The sequence below is a fragment of the Danaus plexippus genome, chromosome 5 (assembly GCF_018135715.1).
Source record: "Danaus plexippus chromosome 5, MEX_DaPlex, whole genome shotgun sequence".
NCBI classification, from domain to species: domain Eukaryota; kingdom Metazoa; phylum Arthropoda; class Insecta; order Lepidoptera; family Nymphalidae; genus Danaus; species Danaus plexippus.
Window position 1 is genome coordinate 5,814,362 of NC_083539.1, and position 18,836 is coordinate 5,833,197.

Genomic DNA, 18,836 nt, shown 5'->3' on the forward strand with positions numbered 1-18,836 from the left:
CTTTCGTTGAAACAACTAAAGGCAATTAACTTAATTGATATATGCAACAGACACGCAACAGTCAACTGTCTCTCTCAAATAATACGAGGTTTTGATTCAGTAAATTGTTAATTTTCATTCACCCGCTGATTTATTGTTCTGTTACGGAGACATTTATGAATGATTTTTGTTATTGAACAGAATATTTTGAATGTAGGTAGGTGAGAATAAAGTGTTTGAGATGAAATTAAAAATGTCGGTTGAATTATAACTGTCGTAGTTATAAATTAAAGACGTCGCTTAGAGGAAGATAATAAGAAACAGAGATGGAGCGGGAGATGTAATTTACTTGGATAATAAGAAATTATAAAATTATCGCGGTCATGTCTCAACCTTTTCTGGTGATAACAAGTTTGTACTTTTTCCTTTTACGGTTGCTTAAAACGTTGAATTAAAGTCAGCGGTATTTTCGGTGCATATTAAATATGTTAAATTATTGCACATGTCTCAGCTTGAGTTGGATTGGTTGGTGGTTGGAAACATTTTTTCGATATAAATATACCTACTTAGGTTATTGATGTTGTGTTTTTTTTTTATTCATATTACCAACCTTCCGTTAACATAGATGAATGTGACGCTGACAGTTTTAAAAGTGTTTATAAAGTGATGAAGTTAATAGATTCGTTGTTCATGTCATCTTTATTTAATAAAAAAAATATATATGAAACAAATGTGTCATAATAAATCTGCTCGCCGACAAATGATGTTAAACTGTGTATGTAGCGAGCGTTTGTTTTATAATCGCGTATAAAACTGAATGGCATTTGAGTCTCCAAATGATCTAGTAGTGATTTTACGAGTTGGCACGCGTCGCTCGCTCGCTCGTAAACGGCAGGCTCATACCTGTGTTGAGGTAGGACTATATCAATAAAAAATTTAATGCACCCATTCATTATTAGACCGTTGACCAGCTAGAGTTCGCGATCCGCCGAACGGAAGTTTTATGATATTTATATTGGCCAATAACTTTACTCAGCGATTGTGTGCCTTTAATAGAATCCATGTGTCAAGATTTATTTCGTTCTACTTATGTCTTTTTAAATAGTAGCTAACGGAAAAATCATTCTATCTGATATCCGATTCGATGTAAGTAGATCACAGAGTTATAAATAAAACTATGAATAATCTCTGCTTATCCGGGCCAAATACAAACTTGGCACATATTTCACCAAAAGTATCCGAATGAGATCGAAACTCAGCAGTTTTCCTAAAATACACGCAGCTCCAAGCCATGACGCCATAACTCAAATGAATGCCTACGTCAGGAATATAAAGGAGGATCTTTAAAAGAGCTCCACCTAAAATATCATGGCCGACTTTCCAGATGAGAGTCCCAAACCAACCATTGGTGCATTCTGCAAATATCATTACGCCGGTGTGTATTTTCACCAATCAGCGTGCAGCAAATATTGATAATATCGTCTGACAGATAAACTTTTCCTATACCTTTCTCTTTTATTGGACGTGCGTGAGCAGAGGAAGGAGATATTGTCAATATGATAAGCGTTCTACAGCTAGTTTAACATCTCACGGATAGGTGGCGCTGTTTACTACGTAGTACATCTACACCTGGATAGATGGCAGCACGAAAATGTTACACATACTCTACATTTAATTTAGATTTTTGTTTAAAATAATATTATAACAGACATTTTAAAATTCCATTTCACTAATAAAAGCTTTGTTAAATCATTTATAACAGCGATTGTACAAAATTTTGTCTTGTTAGATTATTTAATGAATTTGAAAATTCAAATAAGATTTTTGAAAGACAGGAAAAGAGTGTGCGTGTTGAATATTTTACTTTGACTGAATGATGTTTTTTAATTTTTTATTATTATTTAAAAATATATACCATTTTTTAAAAATTGCATAAATAATTTTACGTATTACAGTAAAATATATGAAATAGCTCTACAAGGGTACAAAGAACTTTATATATACATACATGTTACTCATCCGAAGACTCGTTATTTTTCTACCAGACTCTACATATTAATTATGCCATTAATACACAAATGTACAAAAAGAGAATATGTAAAGCTTTCATAAAATTATATTTACTTTACCCTTACATTATAGTTATGCATACATGCATCTATACCCATTTACGGATACATATCGATATACTGTAATTATTATTCTGTATTACCGTGACATATGTAATAAACAAAACATGTAAACACAAAATTACTTAGTTTCAGTGAGTGTCATTGAAGTTTATTTAAAACATTTCCTTTGTAATTCCAATATTTTAAGTATCGATTCATTATTTTTACGCCAATATGTGTATTGCATTCATATGATTGAGTAACAATTACATTTAAGTCATTATAGAGATAAGTATTTCAATATAAAATAGCTAAGAATAAATCCAATACAAACTATATCAAATGTATTTTGAAATACACAAAGCGTAATTTTCCCTCGATGTATTTTTTAAAGGAATTCCACTATAAATAACTCAAACTCGTATTTTTCTCTGTCTCGAAAATTATTTAACATAACAGACGTGACCCCGACCTTTATGTTCCCAGCAATAAGAGTTATATTCGCAAATCAAACATGTTTAAAGTTCTGCGTGCACCTTCAATACATTCGTATTCAAAAGATACGAAAAAAATGGCCATAAAAATAAAATTGATGATTTCAACTTTTTTGGGGACTTTCATACTGAACTGAAAATGTACGTATCTTAACGATGTTTATTGTTTCTTAAATAAATTAATATATTATTTTATTATAACCAAATTTCACTGAACGTGTTTTATAAATTTTACAACATAAGGAAATACGTAAATTTAAGTTAACCACAGCTACCTACGTCTATACAAATTCTGTGACAATAATTGTTAATTTTATGCAAGTACAAATTCACGCTGGTAATAATTTTGTCCATAACAGATTAATTCCACAGTCTCCTGATACAGGCTTCCTTATTTAGTCTGTATGTAAACCTTATTAAACAAAGACTTTAAGAATATTTTTTTTAATTAATTTTTTAAATTTCATTTATTGACATCATATGATTAATTACCTACCTTCGATCTTTTTTTCGCTATAGTCTGTCAGTCTGTTATACCTATTTTCAACTTAGAAATCTGTGATTCTCATAGTTATTTACTATTAAGGTATATATTTGATTGTAATAAATAAAACAATTATATTTTAATTATATTATATAATTTATTATGTCTATAACAAATAATGCGGAAGGAACACAATGACAGAAATGAAATCCTGCCGACGGAACCATTCCAGTGATAGATAATTGTAAAGATAAAGTGATATATATACATAGTTTATAAAGATTTTGAACTCAAAATTATCAAAAGTCATTTATTTATTATACCTATTTATAATAAATGTATTAAAAACTAAACATACATACTTGGGGTTTTTCACAGGGACACATTTAAATCAAATCAGTGATATAATGAAGGTTATCTTTAATTTCATGTTTATTCATTCATTCATTCATTCATTACTAAACTCTACGTCTTTTATCATACACCTAATTATAAACATATCAAACAAATTGTTTTCACATACAATTCTTTACACATAAATTAGTTACATTAACATAATTCATATCTAAGGGAATTAAGTTATAATCACGTTACAGCTCTTTTTAAATTAAACTTATTTATGAGGTGAATTTGACTTACATAATACACCTTTTTATATAAAAAATTATTTATATTTACATAATAATTTTTTAGAGTTACATTAAAATACATTTAAACTTTAAACTACCGACAAATGTACAAACATACAAAAGTTATTATTTTTTATATAGAATGAAACCACAATAAGTAGGTACAAGTGTAGGTTATCTTTGACTAGAATATCTATAACTCAGCTGTGAGATAAGAAGGGGTTTCAAGTAGTGCCACCCGTAAGGCTTTTAAAATGAATCATTGTTACCAACTGCTCTACATCTATATATAAAAACTATACCTCCATAAGTAACGTTTAAACGAATTTAATATTATATACAAAATTGCGTAAAGTACATACATACATTTATATGTTTGTTTGTGTATGTGTGTCGGGATCTCTGAAGTGCATTTAGGGAATACCGCATCGGCTGATACGTTGTAAAATAAGAGAATGGCTATACAAGATAACGAACAGATAAATATATCTCGAGATAAATCTAATTTGTGTCATATAAATTTATTCAAATATTATTCGTATATCATTAACATTAATGAGTACCTATTTGTGACACTCTTTCCTTAATATTACTTTTTTTTATATTTTATATTATTAATATTCATATCCTTTTAAATATTACACAATCTTTAATCAGAAATATAATCTTAAGACATGTTATGTTTAGTAATTATTGAAGGACGTCCTCGGCGATGTCTTCAAACATATCTGGATATCATCCCCTCAGCTGTATCCGGCCGGTCAATAAAATATGTAGCCTTCCGCTCCGTGTGGCCCGAGCCCTCTTTCCTATAACAAGAAAGAATTTTTCTATGCATCTTTTTCTCGTATTCGTGTAGAATATTCAACGAGTTTTTTTTTTTCACAAAGAAACTGTTACAAACCTCGGGACGTTCTAAATGAGATTCCTATCAATCGATTTTTTATATACATTCGAATAAGTTTTACCGGGAGTTCAATACTATTTATTGTAACTTCAAAATTCATATAATGTAGACAATGTTAGTTTTAGTTTCATACATAAAAAAAATTAAATACTATTTTTATTGAAATGTAACACTATTAACTTTGTATATTACCTACATATATCAATATCAATAGGTATTTAAATTTTTCAATTAAAAGAACTAACTAAACATGCACACATTATTCTGTATTAGGTAAATTTAATTTAATGCATACTATATATATATATTATATATATATATATATATATATATATATCTTGATCATGACACGATATAAGGCATTTGGTTACATAAATCATGTACAATTATTAGTATGTCAAAAGCAATTGGCAAAGACACGACATGTTATTTCAATAGGTATTTATATATCTATATGAGACGACACATAGGAAATGAGAGCTCTATAACAAGTACAAATTGATTTAAGGCTGTGTACACACTGTCTGTAGTTTGTATTTAATTTTATAAGTGAGTACTGTGAGTTACAAGAATTGCGGCGACCATCAATTATAGAATTACCTTCTTGTCCATTTAATATTCATTTAATAACGTAACATAAATCATATTTTCCAACGAGATTTATGAAACTAAACAAATACATTATAATATATTAATGAATCGTAATTTCGTTTTTGGGATGTTATTAAAATTTATATTCGCTGTTAAAGTGTCGCTATATAACGTGCGTAGGTAGTATAGGATGTGATATACGACGTATATAAAGGACAGTTAAAACAGTAAGACGGTGATTAAACTAATATTTGAATCACATGTGGATTCTTTATTGTGACAGCGTTTTCATGGTACCGCGCTGTATTTGACAAAGTCTCGTTATTAGAGGGCGCGTTGTGGTAAGTTACTGTCGGGTGTAACCGTAAAGTAAACCACTTGATGGCACAAACAACCACGGGATCGATTCCGCGGTCGACGCTTACACAGCATTTCCGTAAATTTTAACATTTAGGTAGGTACATAATATTATTGCTTACATTATCATATACTTACAGACATACATACACCTGTTTGGGTTCAATTTAAAACATTTCCGACACGGACCTTACCATTAACTCCTTATTATCTAGTTCAATTAATTTCATATCAATCCTATTAAGTGTTACCTTCGTGTTTACCTTAAATCCAATAACATATGTGAGTAATGAGTTGTATATATTAAAAATTATTGCGTATCGCATGACGCTTTTAATATAATCAGTCGGAATTGAGTACTTTCGTGTATTAAGAGTCTTGTAAGTAAGATACCTTTATTAATGTGACAGACGGACGGATAAAATGAATATTCATAAAACCTAAACTTATAATGCGGACCAATTAAAATTAAAACCAAATACATAATTAAAATACTATAGCGAAAAAAAAAGGCCGAGATAACTTACTTTGCGGAGGTTATTTTAATATATAAATCGTATGGCAGTTATCTTATAATATAAACTTAGCTTATTGCACGAACGCCTGTATATGCAACGGGTTAATAAGGTGTCAGATTGTATTTTATGTGATTTTAAAACATACCTACAGTCCTGGTGTAGGTTCGGCTCGCCTCAGAACAGGTCCGGTATCCACGAGCAGTTACATACTAATTTTATGAGACATCTCAGAGTAACTGTCTTTCGGCTTCGCTTATCCGATCGTACCTAACGAAACTTCCACAGAATAAATATAAAGCTAGCATACGTTTTGATCTACGTCAGTTTCCTTGCTGAAACTCAATTCAGTTATTTATACTGCAGCTATTTTCTGTACGTTATTCGACTTTTAAATATAACTTTAATCCCACGTGATAATCTTCGTGTTTACGTATGAAGATGAGATGAGAGGAGTCATCGTTCAACCATTAAAACCTTGTAATAATCGTGATGACAGAGTTAATTTGGTAGGTTGTAATGTTTTTAATTGCATTCGTACAATGTTTATTGTAATACCGAAAGATTTTTCATATATATTATGAACATGTAATTAAAACTTTTATAACTTTCACACTTAAAAAGGTAAATTTTAATTATCGTTGCCTCCAAAACGAAGGTCTTCATAACTAACATAGAGTCACAAAGAAATGTTATTTATAGAATTGTATTTTGTTTATTTTTTTTTTGTTCGTTTGTCACAAAGAAAACCGAGAGATCTTTCTCTTAAAATTATTAACACATAATAATGTAATTTTATGATTTCTTTTAATGGAACGCTGCTATAGCTTGGGTTCCTGATGCTGCCTCCATAATGCTTGATATTAATGGACCTACTCGCCGAAGTGACGGTCGGCTTTTACTTATGTATCGATTTACATACAACGTTATGAAATATATAAAAATACATATGGACATGTGCATTTTAAATTAATCTATCTCAACTCGTATCGCCACTTTGACTTACATTATTGTTCATTTTGACAATTTTGAAATACAAAAAATAAGACCTTTATATCAGTTGTGAAATGTAATATAAAACAATTTTGATCATATTTAGTAAATAAAAAAACTCATTAAACAATTAAAAAGAAAATTTATCGTTAAATTAATGTGTCGCCAATATAAGATAAAAAATTCGTATCACTATTCATGTTTATGAAACCCAAAGAGAAAACGATTAGTACACAACATATCTATAAAATGTTAATGCCTATTAACCTATTAAAGAGCTAAGATATACGACTAGAACGACATCTTTCATATTACATCGAATAATTTTTATAATGCATTTTAAAATCGATTTTAGCTTATGTAACGCGTTACGTAACAAAAATGATGGGCTATATGCGGCGTTAACGTTCTATCCGAATCGACTAATATATCGATAAGTTTTGTTATTCTTTTACCATCGTATAATTTAGTGTTGGGTTCGGCCACCGCACAAATGGATCTTGAAAAACAACCAGTTATTTTGACAAGCGATCTTTAGAAGCAAGACGTAAATACTTCGCCCAGCGAGCGATATTAATGCTTCGCTCTATGAAATTAAAGCATATTATACTTCAACAGACGAGGATATAATGTAAGATTATTTTCATTAGTTACGCTAGACCTTAATTTTAATTTGAAATAAACTTTTTATAGAGGACTCTCGAGGAGAAACGATTTTTCATAAGTGATGAGGCGGCACCGATTGAGCTGGCACTGTATGAATACTTTTAAGAAAAACTCCGTCGGGAAAACGCTGTTGGCAATAAATATCGCTGGAAGCCCGTCGACACGTGTAACTAATCTCCAGATATTACATGTTTGTCATGAATTAGTTCCCCTCAAATCGAATCAGGTCGGAAAGACCGTAAATTTAAATTCCGTTACAGGATAAATCCGAGCGAATTTACTATTAAAATACAATTTTTATGTTGTACATTTTTTAATTTAATAATGAAAAATTCTGGTCGTATTTAGAGTTTCGTTATTGAAGAGGCAGCGCAGGTGTCGGTAATGATTTAATTTCGTCTGAATCGCACTCCGGAGTAATATTAGCTCTTGAATACCAAAATGAATCTGCTGATTGCTCAATCAGAGTTTTTGATCTCGTTTTTATGATCTATACGTACCTATGTCTGCTCTTTAAATTCTTCATAAGTTACAGTAACACTAGCGAGATGGTGCTTTATGTAAAACAACTGTTGCTACAATCCATTTATGAAACAGATAAACAAGTAATTCAACTTCAGTTATTTTTCCTACATGTAAATGTTATGAATTGTAAATGTTCCTATTAGCATGTTAATACCCCTAGGACGGAGAACATATTTCGTTATAATTTACACAGTCTGATTGTCAACAGAATGCAATTGGAAAAACATAAAAATGGCATAAAACTCGATCGTAAAACTATTGTAATTCTTTCGTATATTTTTGCAGGTTGGTAAGTTTTTTTGTTTGTTATAGTTGTAAATTAAAATTAACCTTTGTATGTTTATTCCCCTAATGTGTACCTGTTACGTTTTTGTTGAGAAATTCGTCATATAAAAATGAGAACAAAAAAATAATAATAAATACATTGGAATTTTCTTTTCCACGACTTTATTTTGAAGAAATCCCGTTATCTGTCGATTATTTCACCGAGAAAAGTTATTTTTCAGAATAATTCAAGGAGAAAACTTCTAGAAATTTGCGGGGTCGAGCTCGTTTTGGCATAAACTTTTCTCATAACGTTGCGTGGAGCGAGCGGATCTCTGAATTTAAAATAACAATTTTAGATAATAGCCATTAAAATAAGATAATCTTGTTATAATGTTGGAATGAATTGTGGCAACGTGATTCTGTATTCATATTCGGGTTATGTATGTACAAACGTACCTAATCAGTTTAATTTAATGTTATGGTGTTAAAGGTTGGTATCGGTCTAAATCCTAATGTTTATCGGCGCTTCTTGTACACACATTTTTCGATTGTATCACAACAAATATTTTCTCTTGTGTCGTTTATATTTCGTATCGCTTTATAGATTGTAGATATCAAGCCGTGGGTCGAAACAAACTCAACTCATAACCAATCAATAAATAATGTACGTACGTATATATAAAAATATTTTTGTAAAATATTTCTAATAAATTATATCCGTTAATTGACAGTAGTTTTAAGAATGAAGATTTTTTTTTTATAGCACGCCTCAAAATTCGGCAAAATATATAATAGCCGTGACTGTGCGCTCCAACTAACATCTCTTGCATTATTTAAAAATGGTATGTGTATCGCATTCTTATACAGCGTTTTTCGGTTATATAAAAACGATCTCTATTTACACGTGTCAAATTTGATTTTTCCTTGTTATTTGGGTATGGTGTTTGTGCCCTTCCGTAGTTTAGGTATTCCGTATCGATCAATAGTAGCTCTGAGTCGATCCAACCGTGTATTTACGCTGTTTACCTATTTATAACCCACGCTAGCCGACTCCCTACCTGATCTCGCCCATGTCAGTCCTCTTCTATTCTCGTACTATTAGGTATACATTTAGGTATTTTTATTATTAGGAAGCGTCATGATTCCAATCTTAAAAATTGTAAATTTGATAGAAATTATGTTTGTTAACAGTTTATGTTGGTTTCTTAGTATTATATTCGTTTGTCAATCTTAATTATTATAAAATATATATTCATAGCCTGATGTTCTTGAAGTGAATCGATTTCCACTACTCCACAAGGCTCGCGACTCCATATCAGTATACTTTAAATTCGTTTCGATGATCGTGAGCCGATGACGAATTATCATTAATGCCTTTGTCATAATTTTGATGACATTTAAATTGTTTGTATACGATTTTATCAGGTGGGAGTTGTCGCTCGCATGACACGCGCCAACAATTTAAGTGTCCATAAAATGGGGCAGTTAGAGCTCATCTTTCTCTTTAACGATCTACTGAATTGTTTATAGTTAGCAAAAAATCAAAGCTCCATCACAAATCAACAACAGTAAAGCCAACGTATCTACATCATTTGAAAGTCCGTGTAGTTTTAAATCATGGACTCATGTATAATCCGGTCACTCAATTTATTCTTATAGAATATAAAAAATACCGTTAACTAAATGAGATTATCCCGAAATCTATTTCAACAATCAATATAAATATTTACGTTATACAAAGTTGAATGCATTATACGTTAGTATTATATGTTACGTGTAGGAAGTTAAAGTAATGACTTTACGATTTAGTTAAGAACTATGGTGAGTCAGGTTGTATTTGAAGACAGGTTAATGTAAATTAAAAGAATTCAAATATAAAGAAATTCTTACATCTCAATATGTGTATGTATCATGTTCTATGAAAGCCCCGTTCGAAGCGTTATAGAATTTTGATTAGCTGTGTTACTTCGAGTTGTATGGTTTCTTAGAAACAACGTGAGACTCCAGCACTCGCGAAATGTATATAATATTCCCCTGTCGTAATTAAATATTTTAATATATTCACTCCATCCGTTCCAAACAGGACGTATTTTACAAAGCCCCGATATACGTTCACACGATGTTCAATAAATATTTAATGAGATTTTGATTAAAAACAGCGGGTCTCTAGTTATTGAAATACGTATGTACATAATAAGTATACCCTATGGAAATAAGTTTAATATTATATTATCTTCATAATCAAAGTTTATTTTATATTAATACAGTTAAAATATATATATATTTATTAATTTAAAGCGACATAAAAGACGTAAAACAAGATTCGTTAAATCTCATTCATAGCTATTCGCGTGATTTAAAAACAACACTAAACAATAATATGGTACAATTAAAATATCGTAAAAACCGTTCCCACATTAATATTCTCAAATCTTTTATACCACTATGATATACTCGCATCTCGTGCCGGACATAAAAATAACTTTTGTTACCATTTTACGACAACAATTACGATCAATAAAACGTGTAGCGATTCTTGTGGTAGCCTGTCATCACGAGTTCCGACAGATCTTTGACTGCGATGAATCATTTTTTTTTAAAACAAATTTATAAGCTCTATTTCGTTGACTACAAGGTTCATTTTGTCTTATATTGAAGACGTTTCTCCTGCTACACGAACCTTGACTTTGGCTTTGAGGTATTTATATATTGTCATATCATTTGGTTTGTGTTTCACAATTAGGGCGCGGTGGTTTAACGATCCGATGAGGTCGTTTTATCAGTTTGTTTATTAACAATGACATATGGGACCTTATTTGTAGGTAAATAGGATCTTATATTTTCACACTGCGTATTGAAATAATTATTCTTTTTGAGTCTATGTTTTTTTTATAGCCTGTTCACGAAACACTTGTACATTCAAACCTCTTAGAATATATAATTGTCAAACGAAAACAAACGTGGTTATGTCGCTGAATTCAAATTCTTTATACCTACTGTGAGTTCTCCTTTAACATATTCACTGAAAAGTTATTGTTCTATGGCGAATAAATTATTATAATAAACATAATTTATGACAAATAGCAAAATTAAATTAAATTACCGACAAAGCTGACACAAATATTCATACTTTGAAATATGATAGGGATTATCACTTATAAATAACAATTATAAAGAAAATCATTTACTTTTAATTGCATTTTTATAAAACCATAAAATATATATATTATAAAATAAACAGACATATTATTAGCATATGTAGGTAAAGAAGTTGTAACAGGGTTGTTCGGGGCTTTTGAATTTTGCGTGGAAATGCACCCAATTTGCCGAATGAGACAGGATACAATTTGTGAGGATGATATCTGTGTACCCATCGCTCCCCTACGTACGTACAGACGACAAAATATTCAAAATTATTTTTTAATATACTGAAACAAAAAAGATTTTTTATTAAAAAATCAAAATCTATTCAGCTTCTTTCGTCACAATCATATTGTAAAATGACAAGAAATGTTTTGATTTTAAACTTATTTCCGTTCAACTGTTAAAATAAATTGGAATCAGGAACATATAGCAGAGCGATCAAAAGCGATAATTTGTATTGAACGCAGCTTAAAAACAATCAATCGATGTTGGAATAAACATTTGTCTATTAAACAAACAGAAGCCATGCCCTGCAACCGCGATGAACCGTTTGCAAAACATTTATAACATTATTATTACCACGGCGGCCCGTAAATGGTGAATTTTCATTAAAATCCGACGATAATTCACATAAATGTCAATGATAAAATTGCATACGTAATAAATGTCAGACATAGTAAGGCAATGAGCGCGGTGTAACCTTTTAATTTGATTATCATGTATGTGTCTTGAGGTAAAACTTTATAAATAATTGCTTTTATTTTTATACAGGCTGCCTATTCATATAGACATAGATAAATAAATAGGATTAATAACAAGAATTTTATTTAATTTTTCTGTATGTAAATTTTGACTGAATTTTCCGACCCTACTGTTTCATATTCGGGCCGAGCTCCCTCGCTATATTTTGTATAAAACAGAGTCCAGACCTTACATCTATCTACATATTAGGAACGTTACGTGAAACAGTTACAAGATAATCGTACCGACAGATACAAAGGCTTCTATGGCAATTATATCACATCGCAATCAACACGTTACAATTCACGTGTTATTATAATAAAATATATGAAATATTTATATTAAAGAGAATCTTTATCAATTTAATATTATAACGATAAAAAATTAAGTAGTTTTTTGGTTTTCAAAATATAAAAATTCAGATATTCCGTACCTTATACGATATAAAAATTAGGTACGAATCATTCGAAATGAAAATTGTGTACAGATATCAAATAATTATTTCGCTTTTTATATTATAGTGTCTAATAACGAAATAAAGAAAGCTTAAATATATATATAAATTTAATGAAACTGATTTAGACATATAGTTAATATAATAAATAAATAACATGCATATATTTATATAAAGGCAAAACACAAAAGATATGACAAAGAAAAAACAGGGCATCTTTTAGCATATATAAATATGTATTGAAAGAAATAATACTTAGCTACCATATTGCTAAGGGTGAGTGTGCAAAACGTCCTTTCATAAGTAGGGTCGAGCCCTCAAGTGCGGTTGCATAACTTTATACTGAATTAACATAATTACAGACCATTCGGCTGTAGGTTTGGGGTACTGAGCTCGTTCGCTAACTTAAACTAATTACCAATTACGAAATTGCTTGAAAACAAGGGCCATGAGATTAATGTTTCTTCTATTGCAATGACTTTTGTATCAAAATCAACGTATTTTTTACATTCAATGAGAAGAAAAACGCCCTAATTTTGCTTATAAACATAGGGAATGATTTATATATGATTTTGAATCCTAAGTTTCTATTACTTTGCCGTAACATTTTCGAAAAGATTTTACGATCGATTATAAAGAAGTTGGCATTTTCATTTTTATATGGCACACTTTAAAATGCAGAAGACTATGAAATAAGAAATCATTAAAAAGCTTTTAAGTGTTAGTCACCAAATAAATATTGAATAATAGGTAAAATTTACTAAAAAAAACTGTCCTCGCTCTTATAAATCCATGGTTTGTGACGGTAACTTACAATAACCGGTATTCCAAATTCCCCTTATCTTCACGTAGCCAAGTAAGGCTTATCTATGCTAAATTTCAGTTAAGGTCGATTGAGGACATCTGGAGGACCTTAAATGACAGGCAAGGTCGCTTAATATAGTGATATGAAACGGGCTTGGGACGAACACAAAACGTTTTGGGATTTTTGTATGTTTACTTAACAAATTTTTATATTTGTTAGTTATTTTTATAGGTAATTTGAAACTTGGAACATAAAAACATTATATAAGTTTAAATTAATTAATACACATTAACAAGACTAAAATACTTTTTTTTTTCATAGTAATCATATTATTATAAAATGCGTAACTATTTTTTAACGCGATGTTTCCGTTATTGAGCAATATAAAATATCTGTCAATGGAAATTCAGTTTATATATCAACAAAAATATGTAATTATGTCAAAAATGTTATAATTATATATTTAAAACTCTTAAACAGTGTCATCTTTCTTTAACAATTTCTTTTAGGTTACGTCAGCATTATTTATTTTTCAGCTTGACACGTTTCCTCAGCAATAAGAATAGCTTACATGAAATAAAATGCTCAAAACAGCCTTCCCCGAGCGATTGTCCCGGCCCACGCCTAGCCTATTTTATTATACCGATATATATTTCCAAATTTCTCCCATAACATGGTATATCGCTCTATTCATTAGGTATCAAGTGCCAATAAATAACATCGCCTTATTTTCTAACACATATAAAATATATACAATACTTTTGTAACATTATCCATTGCTTTATATAAAATAGAAATGAAATTATATAAGGATGTACGATAAACTGAATTGTTTAAAAGCATATTATCCTTTGTAGTCTTAAAGCTTAAGGCCTTAGTCAAGCCACGTGTAAGAGCTAGAGGGCTAGTATGGGAATTACTATTCATATAGTAGGTATTTTGTTGTCAAAAACAATCGAATTCATTATATTATCACTGTTGTTAATTAATGCAGCAAGACTTTACAAATAAAACAAAGTAATTCCTAATTCAATATTACTACATTTCACTCCCAGATTTGCTCGCATTTGATTTAATAACGACACCATATGTTAAGTTATTATGTAATAATTATATTGTATAACTATAGCTGCTTTAATACGTAATTCCATTCATATCATAAGCGTAACAAATGCTTAAACAAACAAAAAATATAATATATATACCTACGTATTTACCAAAATTATAAATCCCCTCAATATGGCGGAAAGAAAAGGCATCAGGTGTTACGAAGTGATCTCCGAATGATATTTCTTTCTACATTTCTGAATAGGATATAGAAGACGTCAACCTCCCCATCTGAATAAATTACCTTCTGTCAAATTGATTCCTTTCATTCCACGTGCACAAAACTGTTTATAAAATGTAACATAATTTCGTTAGTATTTAGTCTGGCATTTAAAAGTCAGGTTGTATAACGTGAAAGTGACACGATGGTTATATGTCTTGCGTGCAAGTTAAGGACACCGATAAATTTTGTACTTAATATACTTACGTGTCCGCTGTAGACTTTACTGCCGATTCCGTCTGTCTTTCGTTACTTATATACAGATGGTTAGGAATCATTGATGTCTGGTTAGTCGATGCATTAATTACATTGTATTACTTTTTAAGTTATTTAAGTAATGCAGAAGGTTTCTCGAATATATTCATTCTAGGTACCTACGTACATTGAGTTTTTGTATTTTCTCGTTGATTTCCAATTTAACGAATATATATATATATATATATTTGCATCAGATGAAAGAGATAAATACGAGAAACGAAATCTTCAATACTTTTTATACCTTCAAATATCAAGAAATTTCAAATAATATTTATACTAATTTCCTTTTATATCTGTATAATATAACTTACAAGCTCGCTGACTTTAATTATTGTATGTTTTATTCAAATCGAATCCCACGATAACCACACTTATACTAAATATAATTCTCAATAAGAAATTATATCAAAATAAACACTTAAAAACGTCAATAGCCATATAACGTTTTCAATTCGACCTTTCGTCCGGAGCTATGACCTAAACGTCTAGACTCTAGACGGATGTAATGTGACGTTCGGTTAAGATTCAAACTGACTACTGAATGTCTAGAAATCAAACACTTAGCAAATACCCTCCGCCTTACAAGCCTTACACTATAAGCTACGCCAGTGAAATCCTTACACGGTCCTCCTAACACTAAGTGGTATCTTAAATAATATTTTGTGTCAGAAAATTTTTCTGTTGTTACATTCATAAAATTAATCTTGTATAAATATTGTTAGTTTATATTTTTTTTATTTAATATTCAGCGCGTTCCGATTAATATTTTGTATCAAAATCCTTATCATTCCGAATCCGAATTTTTTTCCCGATACTTGTCTCTCAATTTACAACCTATCTAAACTCCTAATGTATTAAATATCGTAACAGAATATAACATTTAAATTCATTGCCTTTTTTATGTATACAAAATAAAACTGGATATAGAAAGAAATAATAAATTAACGATTTAACAAATAACTGCTATTTACTTTTTTAACTTCGATTCGTCCGGTATCTGATCGCTCTGTATATCATTATGCATTTATATGCGAAAGTAACAAAAATACCGACAAAGTCATCTCACGAGGTAGGTTTTTGTATCTCTTAATCGCAAGGACCCTGAAGGAGGAATCACATTAATTGTAGGCTTTACGACCCACGGTCCGCGACTTGCGGATAAAATTTATTATTATTCTTTACCTCACAATCTCGGTTTTTGGTAATTATGTTACATTTTTATTGCTAGCTCTTGGTTTAACGTTTTTATTACATGTGCTATATACGTACACTCACTTATATTTACTTTACTGGGGATATTCATTTTATAAATAAGGACGTATGTAGTTACGAAAAAAATCCGAACTAATTTTGTATGTTCAAAATAAGGAGAGACGGAACTAGAAGAAATTTTGCGTAGAAAAACAATAACCGAGTAAAAAACCTGACCTTAAAAATGAAAGTTATGTAATTTTTATTACGAACTATTTTTTGCATACTCTTAAACGTGACATGCAGCAAAAACAATCTCCAATACACATTCCTCGTATAGAATTCTACTTCAAAACTAATCCTAGTTGACCGAGCTAATTCATCCAAACTGGAAATATAATTTTAAAGATGGCCGCCGATAGCTCCCTCCCGCCCCGGCGCAACCTAAAATATTATGCACCCGAAAACCATTGTCTGTAGCCATGACAACCCGCTCGATACTCACTCCTTGAAGCTGAACCATCGAGAGTATAGTCATCTCGCTTACTCTTAAATATAGTGATGCTGGGTTCGAATCTGGCCGATAGCTCGCTTCGATCCCACAATGGCTGAGTGCCAAGTGTGTACGGTTAGCAAATAACTTATAGATATCTTGTTAGGAATAAATACGAATAGGATTATATATGATAAAAATATTATTTGGACTTGATATATATCATATGGGTATTAATTTCGATCAACGAAATTTAATGTTTTTCATATATATACTATTTGATAATTTGACAAAATACTTTAATTTATATAACTGGCAATAATGCCTTATATAAAATTTAAAAAAAAAAAATAATTTCACGAATCAAACCCAAGCACTGCACATACATTTTTTTTTTGATAACCATAGTATATTCTGACCTTCCACTATCACCATATTTATGTGTCCATAACATAATCTTCATCGCACATTACAGTATAATGCACACTTATAATAATTATATGCAAATGACAACACAAAATTGCACTAACACCATATAACACCAGAGCTATCGTACAAATGGGATGAAGATGAGATTTGTAACCTAAATTAGAAAGCTGGTCCTCAGCCCCCATTGGTTATTACTTCCAAAATGTGTTCCATTTACCTCAAGAACTTTCTCCTTTTTGTCACAAACACTTCCTGGTGTCACCTCAACGCTTTGAACCCCATTTGTTGTTACAACTTTCTCCTAATAAACAGCCCTTTAAATTGAAACATATTTTTTCAAGTCTAATTTTTTGTACATTTCTGAAGTTAAAACATTGTCGAAACAAAGTTAACTAACCAGGAAGTGTATTTCATGCTCGTATATTAAGATTTATATGAATACATTAAATTTACATTAATATCGACAATCTATATCTCTTATTGATTTTATTTTATGTTATCTGCTATAAAATTATCAAAGAAAGGAATTAAAAATTATCAATACTGATTATTCCAAAAAATACAATTCCATTTAAATGTAAACCAAAATTGCGGAATTGTGCTAGTTTAAGCTTGAAGCTTCCTTCAGAACGGAGCAGTGTTCGAAACATAACGTAGTTCCACCTCAAATGCAGAGGTGGCGCTGATTTTAAAAATATTTTATTCATCGTTTACCTTAACTATAAATTTATTTACACAAGATATTATTAAAAATTTCAACCTACTTTCACAATGGCTTCACTTTCTATGAATTTAATAACAATTTAAGTATGCGAATTGATAACCATTAATATGTAAAAACTATTGTACCTTGTAGATGAGAGGAATAAATTCATCACTCTAAGATGAAAATTAAACCAATTTTAGCCAAATTTGCTCATAAGGTACTTTAAAGGCAATACTAGCAGATGTTAATTTCCATCCCAATTGCATATAATGCATAAAACACATGTAAACATAACGTAGTATCTGTAAGGCCTGTTTTACACGATCGACATGCTATAATAATCGTAAAAAGTTATGAGTTCAGGAAGCGTTGTTGGCGCCGTCGTTTGTATGTGCCGTTAATGTTATCTTGAGGGCATTGCAACTTATCATATAAGGTATATATTAAGGCTGAAAAGTTATTATCACGATCTATAATTGTCAATAAAATGCTTTAAGTTTATATGAATATTTAAGCGAACAACTAGCTATAAGACTGTATTGTCTAGGCTTTGTCTGGTTCTATTCAAAAGAAATAACTATAGATACTTAACTAAGTTTTGCATAAGAAAAATTTTAAGAAGTCTCCGACTTCATTATTATTAATATATGAACATTTTATGTTCCTCTGTAATCTTTTTTATGGAAATATATTTGTATAGTTTTCATTATTCTTTTCGCAGACACGTTAATAAAAGTATTGTGTTTTTTATAGAATAGATATCAGTCAGA

The 18,836-nt window shown here is 30.3% G+C and overlaps 1 protein-coding gene across 6 annotated transcripts in view; it reads left to right on the top strand.

Annotated features, from left to right (window-relative positions):
• LOC116769093 (uncharacterized) overlaps positions 1 to 18,836 on the top strand; it is a 109,875-nt gene that overhangs the window by 63,507 nt on the left and 27,532 nt on the right. The window lies entirely within an intron of this gene.